Raw genomic sequence first — 12,866 nt, 5'->3', positions numbered from 1 at the left:
GGGCCTGGGCTAATAAGAAAGAGATAGAAGCCATGAGGAAGGAGCCATGAAGTAAAGGATTCCACCATGAGGTCTGAGAAAGCAGAAAGCAGCTATGCAGCATGTAGTCACAATTTCACCATGAGGGCTGGTGTGTAAGGTAGAAGCCATGCTGGCCGGGAGTCAGGTTTCCACCATGTGGCCTGGTGTAGTAAGGAAGGAGCTGGAATAAGAAAAAGGAGACCCACTGGGAAACCTGCCTGGAGAACACAGTGGCAAAGCTGATGGAGCGGGGAATTGTGGGAACCTACCCAACCAAGCACGGATTCATGGGAGATGCCTAGAATGCTGAACTTTGGCTTGGAATGCTGAGACCATAGACTTCTGCTTCTCTGAAGGATGTACAGAGAAGCCACTTTCTTGGGAACATGTGCTTTCCTGGACTTCACCATGATCCAGTATAACATGGCACATATTTTCCTGGATTTCTACCTGGAGGCTGAGGACAACGTACCCCAGATCCTGAAGGAAATAGCTGCTGTGAGAGGATGGTGACCAGAAGGTTGGAGAACTGTTTGCACAGCCAGCTTAAGAACAGATAAGGATATGGGGAACTACTGGCATGGTTTTGGGTAATAGCCTGGTGGGGAGCCAGGGAAGTACTAGGTTTTGTGGGAGAACAGGGCTCTGAGCAGGAGTGCTTCCAGCTCCCACCCCCAAGGTTGGGATCCTGTAAATAAAAACCTGTTTCCCTCAACACTAATTGTTGGGTCATGCATCAAAGTGCCATGTGCACAAGCCCCAGTTTGCTCGGTTACACAGTGATACTGTGGTTTTAATTTCCCTTGTGGTTAATGATGGACTTTTTTTCATGTGCTTATTTGCCACCTATATATTTTGGTGTAATGTCTGTTCATGCCTGTTGCCCATTTTCTACTGTTTCTTATGGTTGAGTTCAGCTCTCCGTTTTTATAATATGGGTGTATGGGAGATTTCAGTGTGGCAGCCAGGGGCATTTCCAAAATTAGGCCACATTAATCCTGATAGTTTTTGCTCATTTCCTAGATCTCTTAGCCAAGAAGTAGCAAGGGGTGGGGGGCAGGCACTTGCATTTGAATCCTTGTTTTCTGCTCTGAATGGGGTGGGGTGGGTACCTGCAGGAAGGGAGCCTTCCCTGTGCATTTACAGGGCTCAGAAACAGGGATGAACCTCTTTCCTCCAACCTGTCTATTGGGGGCCGGGGGGGACGAGGGAAGAGAGAAATTAAATTTCAGTGACTGGCTCCTTAGTTTCCTTCTGTGACCACCAGACCAAGTGAGTCTTAAACCTGCACTTCTCAAACTCCAATGTGCATTTGAATCACCTGGAAAGCTTAAGCTGCAGCTTCTTAATCATTGGATTTGAGATAAGACCAGAGATTTTGCAGTCTCACCAGCTCCAGGTGATAAGATGCACCCTGTTCCCCATTCCTGGCCCACAGTTGAGAATAAGGGCCTGAAGACCACTAAAATCATTAAGCCCCTCCTGTTCACAGAGGGAGAAGCTAAAACCCAGGTAAGTTAACAAGTTAGCCAAAGTCACCCACAATGACCACAACCAGCTCCCCTTTCACCCCCATTACCATCTTCACTGGCAGCACCCCATAAACCCCATTACCTACTTAGGGAAAGTAAAATTCCTCTCAAAAAGTAGCCAGGAAATCATGCTAAGATGCATTTAAGTTAATGAGCTAATGCAGTTTCCTCCAAGGAATGTCTGCAGTTTGGGGCTTGTCTTAAATAGTTTTGTGTCCAATAAGCAGATTCTAGGCTGTATCAATATAACTGAACACCTATTCCATAAACCCAATTTTATCAGACTAGTACACTAAAAACTTTCAGGGTATATGTGAGAGTGATATGCTAGATATGTTACACTTTACGGTGAGAGGTAAGGTAGTTTTTTTTTTCTTTTTTTTAAGGCCAGCCTTTACAATCAATCTAATGGGAGTAATAGCCAGGAAAATAGATAATTAAATTTATGATCTGAGAAATGCCTTAACTATGCATCTTTTAAAGGCCTGAGGCTTTGTCGGGATTCCCTATTGCTGTAAGCTCTTCAAGAGCATATCCTGTGAGTTACTCCAAGTACTTCTTTTTGTGCACAAGAAATGATTCTTTGGGACAAGCCATTGCCACATAGGCAAGGGTTCCCCAGTCTCAGCGTGGAATATTTTTATTCATAGGCATATCAATTAATGTACTTTTGGAAAAATCTGGGTTTGGTTGGGAAAGAGAAAGGTGTGAAGAGCAGATGTTATGGGTTATCAGAATGTGACCTTTTTTGAAAAGAGGGTCATTGCAGATGTAATTAGTTAAGATGAGGTTATACTGGAGTAGAGTAGGCCCTAATCCAATGACTGATGCCTTGTAAGAAGGGGAGAATGCCATGTGAAGATAGAGGCACACATGTGATGAATAAAGCAGAGATTGGAGTGGTGCAGCTACAAGATAAAGAACACCAGGGATGGGTAGAATACCAGGAGAAGCTAAGGAGAGGCAAGGATGGGAGCTCTGTGAGCAAGGAAGCTCAGAGGTGGACAGAAACTCTGTGAGTGGGGCCCGGCTCTCTGAGTTTTAACAAACCAATCAAGGTGATTCTGATGCCCATTAATGTTTTAGAGGTAGTATGGCCCTGCTGACCCTTGATTTCAGACTTCTAGCCTCCAAAACTCTCAGAGAACAAGTTTCTGTTGTTTTAAGCCACCCGCTTGTGGTAACTCATTACTGCAGTCCTAGGAAACTCATAGCAGGCAACCAATAATGTCCCATATTCAGTAAATAATGAAATGTGCTCTAAAATGGGTACAGAAATGAAATAAAAATAGAAAAGCTCTAGAACCTTCACTTCCTCAGCCCTAATTTGCCTCTAACCTAGAAGATGGACAAATAATAGCTTTTGTATGGTGGTGACTCTCTTAAACACCTTTCAAAGTGATTTGGATTATTTTTAGTTTCTGTTCTATTGAAACGTGGATTCAGACCATGAATGCCCTTATTGTGCTGAATACCTTTTAAAGATTTTATTTATTTATTTTTAGAGTGAGGGGAAGGGAAGGAGAAAGAGAGAGAAACATCAATGGGTGGCTGCCTCTTGCACGCCCCCTACTGGGGACCTGGCCCACAACCCAGGCATGTGCCCTGACTGGGAATTGAACCAGTGACCCTTTGGTTCACAGCCCACGCTCAAACCACTGAGCTACACCAGCCAGGGCTGTAGTGAATATCTTTGACCTGAGGTAGGTTTTGGCTGAAAGTACAGGGTTCCAAGGGAAACAGACCCTGACTGGCCCATTAACCAGCTCTGACTGTCCTTGTTAGGCCTGGGAATTGGGCAGTGTGATGACAGCTTTAACAAAGGGGACTCACCCATGCTACCTGCAACTTTTGACAATGGGGTATGCCTAGGGGACAGGAGTAATAATAATAATTATTATTTTTATACTTTGAAAGGAATAGGAAGCAGCAAATCTGCTATTCTCCAGAAATTGCTCTCTGGGCTGACAACATAGAAAACTTCTCTATCTGTCCACTTGTTTATGCCAAGCCTCTGAGGTATTTGCTTTTCATAGCTACTCATTCCTTCTTGAAAATCTGGTGGCACTCAGTGTAGTTCCCTGAGCAGCAGTGTCAGCGTCACCTGAGAACATACTTCAAATGCAAATTCTTAGGCCCTACCCAAGACCTACTGGACAGAAACTCTGTGAGTGGGGCCCAGCTATCTGAGTTTTAACAAACCAATCGAGGTGATTCTTACGTTTAAGAAGCAGAGTTTGAATTTATTGCCATCTGTGACAATGCACTGCCTTACAGCACTCACTTGCCTTTCCAGCTGCTTTCACTGTGTCCCATCCTGACTCGTTCCTCCTTTATTCCCCTGCCTGTATGTGTGGATGTATGTATGCATTCTACATCCAGGAGAGCCTATCCTATAGACAGTTTGGTAGGTAGGTCTAGATGGGTCTGAAGCTCTGATGGGATGCTGGTTAAGCTCCTTCAGTTGTAGGAGCAAAGACCCTTTCAGATTTCTTCAGGTGATAGCATTTATTGTGAAGAAAAAATGAGGGAGAGCATCTCTTACTACAACCAGTAAAAAAAAAAAAAAAAAAAAAAAAAAAAAAAAAAACAGTATAAAGCTATTTCTAAGAGAGAGAAAAAGGAGGAGGAAGAGAAGGAGGAGGGCAAAGAGGCAGAGGAAAGAAAAGGATGAAAGAAAGAATTAGAATAAGAGAAGAGAGGCCTTGAGAAGTAAGAAAGACAGGAAATCATCTCAACATCTAGGCTGCATGGAGTCTTGGAATGTTCCCTACAACAAGCAGTAAGGGGTTCTCTACAACAGCCCCCAGCCACTCCAGCAGTCCAACATCAGTGTCCTTTGCTGCCGGCTCTAGGAACTCCACTCACAAATGGCAGAGCTTTGCTAGGTCTCTGCTGCTTCTATTACTATTTCTGCTTCTCTTCAATGCCACTGCTTACCCTCTAGGTCTGATTGCCTTGAGGGATCTGCATATTGGCTTCTCTTGTTTTCTTTCAATTATGGCTGCCAATACCAAATTCCTCTCTGTGTCACTTTAAAAAGAGCCCACAGAGGTCTGACTGGGTCTCGATTTCACTGAGTCAGTATGGAGCTCCCACTTTGGGTGCAGTCTTGCCATGGCCAGCCAGTACAGAGGTGACAGCTCTTGTGGAAGCACCAGTCACTGGTTGGTCCACTGTGTGCTGAATACCTGAAGAATTACTCTTGGTTTCTTGAGCCAAACACCCAACTCAAACTATATATACACACACATATAGACAAAAAAAACCCTGGAAAGTCCAATGAATGGCTCTGATCTAGGAGTTCAAACAATATCCGTAGGGTTTTCTCTCCCTTTCTCTGTCTCTCATCTCTGCTTTTCTCTGTTACCTGCATCCTCAGGCAATCACTCTCCCCAAAGCAGTCTAGGTGGTAATACTATCAGGCTTCTAGTGTGCTTACTGCTTTTGATATCAGAAGAGACTCCTTTCTCACCATTCATGTTCATACACCCCAAATGGACTCTCATTGCCTGATTGGCTCACGTGCCTTGCCTGGATCAATAGTGGTGGCAGAGAAGGTGGCCATGTGAATGACAGCCCCACCAACTCCCAGAAGGGCATTTCCCAAAGAAAAGATGCTGGGCAGACCAAACACCCACAGATGTCCGCCTCACCCTGCCATATGGTACCACAATCCTTACAACCCTGAGAATTGTTACAGGAGAGGACACTAAGGCTCAGAGAGTTTAAATTACTTGGAAAAGCCCCCAAACCTGCAAGAGGCCAAGCCTTACTTAGCAACCTGGTCTGTCTATGTTAAAGCTGGAGCTCTTTCCACATGTCCCACACGCTATACCACAACACTGCCATTTGATTATACTGCTCTTGCTTCAAACAGCTTTGCACTATACTGCAAAGAAAGCTCATAATTTTTCCTAAAATCATGCCTAAAGTTCGAAGTCTCCAAAAGTTATTGCCATTTTCTTAGTCTCCCAGGGTGTGAAAATTTGCCATCTTCCACTGATTCAGCCTTTTCTTTCATCCTCATGTCCAATCCTTTGTCAGTCTCTTCCCTCTTCTTCCAGTTTCTTTTGTATCTTCTGTCTGCTCACTTGTTCATGGAATGATCACCTGACATCTGAACAACTATATGATCTGTTCCCTACCTTAGTTTATCCTGTACACAACCACACACTAAACTCTCTCAAATCCAGGATTATTTTTTAAAAAATTAAATTCATTGGGGTAACATTGGGTTTTTTGAAATATGTTTTATTTAATATATTTATTGATTATGCTATTACAGTTGTCTCATTTTTCCCCCTTCACTCTACTCCATCCTGCCCACCCCGTTCCTCCCACATTCCCCCCTATAGTTCATGTCCATGGGTCATACTTATAAGTTCTTTGGCTTCTACATTTCCTATACTATTCTTACCCTCCCCCTGTCAATTTTCTACCTACCATTTATGCTATTTATTTTCTGTGCCTTTCCTCCCTTTTTCCCCCTCCCACTCCCCTGTCGATAACCCTCCATGTGATCTCCATTTCTGTGGTTCTGTTCCTGTTCTAGTTGTTTGCTTAGTTTGCTTTTGTTTTTGTTTTAGGTGTGGTTGTTAATAACTGTGAGTTTGCTGTCATTTTTACTGTTCATATTTTTGATCTTCTTTTTCTTAGATAAGTCCCTTTACCATTTCATATAATAAGGGCTTGGTGATGATGAACATCTTTAACTTGACCTTATCTGAGAAGCACTTTATCTGCCCTTCCATTCTAAATGATAGCTTGGCTGGATAGAGTCATCTTGGATGTAGGTCCTTGCCTTTCATGACTTGGAATACTCCTTTCTAGCACCTTCTTGCCTGTAAGGTCTCTTTTGAGAAATCAGCTGACAGTCTTATGGGCACTCCTTTGTAGGTAACTGTGTCCTTTTCTCTTGCTGCTTGTAAGATTCTCTCCTTCTGTTTCATCTTGGGTAATGTAATGATGATGTGCCTTGGTGTGTTCCTCCTTGGGTCCAGCTTCTTTGGGACTCTCTGAGCTTCCTGGACTTCCTGAAAGTCTATATCCTTTGCCAGATTAGGGAAGTTCTCCTTCATTATGTTTTCAAATAAGTTTTGAAAAATTTTCAATTTCTTGTTCTTCCTCTTCTCCTTCTGGCACCCCTATAATTCGGATGTTGGAACATTTCAAGATGTCTTGGAGGTTCCTAAGCCTCTCCTCATTTTTCTGAATTCTTGTTTCTTCATTCTTTTCTGGTTGGATGTTTCTTTCTTCCTTCTGGACCACACCGTTGATTTGAGTCCCAGTTTCCTTCCCACCACTATTGGTTCCCTGTACATTTTCCTTTGTTTCTCTTAGCAGAGCCTTCAGTTTTTCATCTAATATGCGACCAAATTCAACCAATTCTGTGAGCATCCTGATTCCCAGTGTTTTGAACTGTACATGTGATAGGTTGGCTATCTCTTTGTTGCTTAGTTGTATTATTTCTGGAGCTTTGATCTGTTCTTTCATTTGGGCCTTTTTTTTTTTTTTTTTTTTTTTTTTTTTTTTTTTGTCTTGGCGCACCTATTATGTACAGGGGCGGAGCCTTAGGTGTTCACCAGGGCGGGGTAACGCTGGTAGCTGTGAGCCTGTACGTGGGGGAGGGGCCGAGAGGGAACAGTGCCACTTGCTCTACTCTCTGCTGGTTTTCAGTCACTTCCCCTGCTACCCACAATCCAATTGGGCCCCTCTGGTGCTGATTCCCGAGTGGGTGGGCTTGTGCATGCTCTGTGGGTCTCTCTAACGACCTCTCCTGTGAGGCTGGGAGTTTCTCCTGCTGCCGCCTCAACCCCCACGGGTGTTTTCAATCAGAGGTTTGAGGCTTTATTTCCCCACACTGGAGCCCTGGGTTGCGTGGTCTGCTTCACTCCCCCGCTGTTCTTCCTGGTTTATGTATGTGCAAATGTGGGGCCCCAGGGTCTGGCAGCCACCACCTTGTGGGGTCTGCTAGGGGCAGCCTGGCCTGCCCCGTTTCACAATCCGCCACCTCACTTGGTCCACCAGCCGCTGCCTTACTGTGAGTCCTCTCCACCCCAGCTGCCTGTCTCTGCCCCTCCTACCGGTCTGGATGAATGGTTCTTCTCTATCTCCTTGGTTGTTGGACTTCCATACAGTTCAATTTCTGTCCATTCTGGTTGTTTTTTGTTTTTAAATTGTTGTCCTTCTTTTGGTTGTGCGAAGAGGCACAGTGTGTCTGCCTACGCCTTCATCTTGGCAAGCAGCCTCAAGCGGAGTAACATTGTTTAATAACATTATATAAATTTCAGGTGTACAATTTTATAATACAATGTCTGTATATGCCATTTTGTGCTCACTATCCAAAGTTCAGTCTCCTTTCTTCACCATATATTTGACCCCCTTTACCCTCTTCATCCTTCCCCCAATTCCCATACCTCTGATAATCACCATTCTGTTGTCTGTGTCTATAAATTTTTCTGTCTTGTTTGCTTGTTGCATTTTGTTTTATACAGGATTTCTTTTTTTTTTTAAGTCATGATCCTTTCTGCTTAAAAGTGTGTATCAATTTGTATTACCACAATAATGTAGCATAGCAGAGCACCCCAAAACTCAGGGGCTTAAAGCACAGCTATTTATTATTGGCGAGTGTTTATGAGTCTGCTGAGGTTCGGCTGAAGTGGGCTAGCTGGAGATTCTGCTCCTAGCTGAGGTGGCTTTGTGTCTCACTGCGGGTTTGTAGGGCAGCTCCACTCCATGGGTATCTCCTCCTCCTCCTCCTCACTATGATGGGCTTTGCTTCTGTCATGGTGGTGGCAGAAACATGTGAGGCCTCTCAAGGCCTAAAGCTGAAATTGACAGTCATCAGCCAAGCTCCAAGCCAAGGTACAAGGGAAAATACTCTACAACACTGAACCTATGTAAGGGTGAGGATAAAAAGACGAGGAAAGAATTGAGCCAAAAACAAATTCTACCACATATAGTCAAATCTCGTCTCGACTGCCTGGATTTCAAAGACTTCCACGGTCTGTTCTCACTCCATTCATCCAACCCGAGGCCCTCACTTTGGGCTATTCATCTGGAATACAGTTCATGAACCTTGGGAATTTTATAGAAACTGAACAAGATCAGGTAATTTCAGACAGTAAACTATAGTCCAACTGCAGACCATACTTACCCTGCCCCCTGCTTTTCCACTACACAAAAAAAGAGAAAGGAATTTTATGGGCGCATTTGTTTTTGATACTTTTTACAAAATAAACAAATATTAAACAAAATTTCCTTTAGGAAATAAACTAAGCCAGAGATCTTAGCATGATCTCTGGCTTAGTATATAAAGAGAAACTGTTATGATTTTCAAACAGTTTCTTGGGGAAAAAAGTCTCAATGAACTATTTTCTCAGTAAACAATGGCAACAGTTTATTTTTGTTGGATTGACTTGAATCCTCTCCCACTTTCTTTTTGTGGATTGAGAGGTTGACTATAGAAATAAGAAAGAGATAGTTTTTTAATTTTTTTTTGTGTGTGGTTCCCCTGGCTGGAAAATAAAAGCTCTGTATTCAGTGCACTTCAAAGGTATAAAAATGTAGATAAAGTACACCAGGTTGTTCTGGATCTCAGTCTATTTTTAACTTCCTCATATTTCACATTTTTTGATCACATGTTAAAAGAATGCTTTTGAAAAGTATAATGATTTGATCCTAGCAGTGGTTTTAACAAAAATCCGTGGGCCAATAAGTTAAATTAAAAGGATTTTAAAAAGAAGCAACAAAAACTAGATTTTGCAAAAGTTAGATTTCGCATGGGACTGCATGACAATGGGAGAATTTCTCAGCTATATTCCTATAAAAAATTTTTGTGTGAAAAATATTTTTCAAAGTTTACCAGAGTGAAAACATTTGAATTAGAAGAAACTGATTTCCTAATACTCTTAACTCATTTTCACAGCTTACGGAGGGACTCCTTGGATTTGTCTTTACTATTTTACATGTGTATTTTGTTTCTTTTTTTTGTCAACCAAAGTCTGAATATCTCCAAGTATACTGTAGTTTCATAATACAGTATTTACATAAAATACATGTTTTAGTGATTTACCTGAGAAGAAAAAGCAATTTGCAAAACAGTATGTATATGTGATATTATTTTTGTTGAGTTGTATATAAATAACTCTGTGACATATTTTATATATATATGTATACCTATGTATCTATGGAGAGAGAAAAATACATACATACACACACCAAAAAAATAGACACATATACACACCAGAAAAATGCATACGAACATGTCTATGAGGAAGATATTAGAATATTAACAATTACCTTTCAGTGTTAAGTTTCGTCCATGCTCCTATTGATTTTTCATATACTTCAGTTTGTCTATAATGAACATATATTATTCCTATGTAATACTAGATGGGATTTTAAAAAGAGAGAGGTAGATAGTTAACAGCTAGGCCTTTTCATCTGAAGAATTCTAAAACTCCTCTAAGTTTCAGGAAACTAATGATAAAACCTCAGTAGGGGCCTTGTGTAAATGAACACTGGAAATTATATGGCTAGTTGTATTGTTTCATTAGGGAGGAAATTAGAAGGAAGAAAATTAGAGATGGGAAGGGGTGAATTAGGACCTGGCTGGTCCTGAGGGGATCCCTGTAGTAGCACACAAAGTGCAGAGGTGCTTGTGTATCTGGATTTCATCTGCATCTTACAGAGGAAAGTAGACATAAGACCAAGGGTCAGGCAGATCTTGCTTAGTAAGATATTAATTTATGCTTAGAAATTTTTCCTTGTGTAGTGATACTTCAAAAGATAATCACATTCATTGTGGTATATGGATAAGATTTAACACTGACAATATGCATAGTTTTGGAATTTGGTAGATAGCATTTTAATTCTTTTTTAAATTATTATTCTATTACAGTTGTCCCACTTCTTTCCCCCTTGCCCTCCCCCTACTCCCACAGTCAATCCCCAAAGCGCTGTCCACCTCCATGGGTCACTCACATGTTTTTTGACTGATCCCTTCCCTTCTTTCCACCATTATCCCCCTCCTCCTCCTCTCTGGAAGCTGTCAGTCTGTTCCATGTTTCCATGTCTCTGATTCTATTTTGCTCGTAAGTTTATTTTGTTCACTAGATTCCTCTTATAAGTGAGATCACATGGTGTTTGTCTTTCACTGCCTGGCTTATTACACTTAGCTTAATAGTCTCCGGTTCTATAGCTGTAGCAATTTTGAGAAAGAAGAGCAAAGCAGGAGGGGTCACAATACCTGATATCAAACTGTATTACAAGGCCACTATAATCAAAACAGCCTGGTACTGGCATAAAAACAGGCACATAGACCAATGGAACAGAACACAGAGCCCAGAAATAAACCTAAGTCTTTACGGTCAATTAATATTTGACAAAGGCGTCAGGAGCATAAAATGGAGCAAAAATAGCCTCTTCAACAAATGGTGTTAGGAGATCTGGACAGCTACATGAAAAAAAAAATGAAACTTGATCACCAACTCACACCATACACAAAAATAAATTCAAGGTGGGTAAAAGACTTAAATATAAGTCATAATACCATAAAAGTCCTAGAGGAAAGCATTGGCAGGAAGATCTCAGACATTCCACACAGCAACATCCTCACAGACACGTCCCCTAAAGCAAGGGACTTAAAGGAAAGAATAAACAAATGGGACCTCATCAAAATAAAAAGCTTCTGCATGGCTAAAGAAAACAGCATTAAAATAAAAAGAGAACCAACCATATGGGAAAACATATTTGCCAATGATACCTCAGACAAGGGCCTGATCTCCAAAATATATAAAGAACTCACACGACTCCACTCCAGGAAGACAACCCAATTAGAAAAATGGGCAGAGGACTTGAACAGACACTTCTCCAAAGAAGACATACAGAGGGCCCAGAGACACATGAAAAGATGCTCAGCATCACTAGCCATCAGAGAGATGCAAATTAAAACCACAATGAGGTACCATCTCACACCAGTCAGAGTGGCCAACATAAACAAATCCACAAACAAATGTTGGAGAGGATGCAGAGAAAAAGGAACCCTAGTGCACTGTTGGTGGGAATGCAGACTGGTGAGGCCACTGTGGAAAACAGTATGGAATTTCCTCAGAAAACTAAAAATGGAACTGCCCTTTGACCTAGCAATTCCGCTGCTGGGATTATACCCTAAGAACACTGAAACACCAATCCAAAAGAACCTATGCACCCCAATGTTCATAGCAGCACAATTTACAATAGCCAAGTACTGGAAGCCACCTAAGTGCCCATCAGCAAATGAGTGGATCCAAAAACTATGGTATATTTACACAATGGAATTCTATGCATCAGAGAGAAAGAAGGAGCTTATACCCTTTGCAACATCATGGATGGAACTGGAGAGCATTATGTTAAGTGAAATAAGCCAGACGGTGAGGGACAAATACCATATGATCTCACCTTTAACTGGAACATAATCAATAGAAGAAAAGAGGAAACAAAATATAACCAGAGACATTGAAGTTAAGAACAATCTAACAATGGGCAGGGGGGAGTGGGGAGGGGACAGTGAGGAGAGGGGATTACAGGAACTACTTTAAAGGACACATGGACCAAATCAAGGGGGAGGGTGGAGGTGGGGGAGGGGGTTTGGTTCAGCTGGGGTGGGGTGGAGGGATGGGGAGAAAAGGCACACAACTGTAATTGAATAACAATAAAAAAATTTTTTTAAATGAGAAAAAACCACTATGGTACATTTACACAGTGGAATTCTATGCAGCAGAGAGAAAGAAGGAGCTTCTACCCTTTGCAACAGCATGGATGGAACTGGAGAGCATTTATGCTAAGTGAAATAAGCCAGGCAGTGAGGGACAAATACCATATGATCTCGCCTTTAACTGGAACATAATCAACAAAAGAAAAAAAGCAAACAAAATATAACCAGAGTCATTGAAGTTAAGAACAATCAATGGCCAGAGGGGAGTGGGGAGGGGACAGTGGGGAGAGGGGTTTACAGGAGCTACACATGGACAAAATCAAGGGGGAGGGTGTAGGTGGGGGAGGGAGATTGGTTCAGCTGGGGTGGAGTGGAGGGGTGGGGAGAAAAAGCAGACAACTGTAACTGAATAACAATAAAAATTTTAAAAAAATAGTCTCCGGTTCCAATCATGCTGTCACAAAAGCTAGGAATTTCTTGTTTCTTTCTGCTGCATTGTATTCCAGTGTGTAAATGTATCGCAGTTTTTTTTTTTAATTCATTCATCTATACCAATGCCATGAACATAAGGGTGCATAGATTCTTTTGAATTGGTGTTTTGGGATTTTTATGGT

The sequence above is a fragment of the Desmodus rotundus genome, chromosome 13, assembly GCF_022682495.2.
Source record: "Desmodus rotundus isolate HL8 chromosome 13, HLdesRot8A.1, whole genome shotgun sequence".
In the NCBI taxonomy this organism is placed as follows: Eukaryota; Metazoa; Chordata; class Mammalia; order Chiroptera; family Phyllostomidae; genus Desmodus; species Desmodus rotundus.
The sequence above is the reverse complement of the archived record's forward strand: the minus strand, read 5'-3'. Positions refer to the sequence as shown.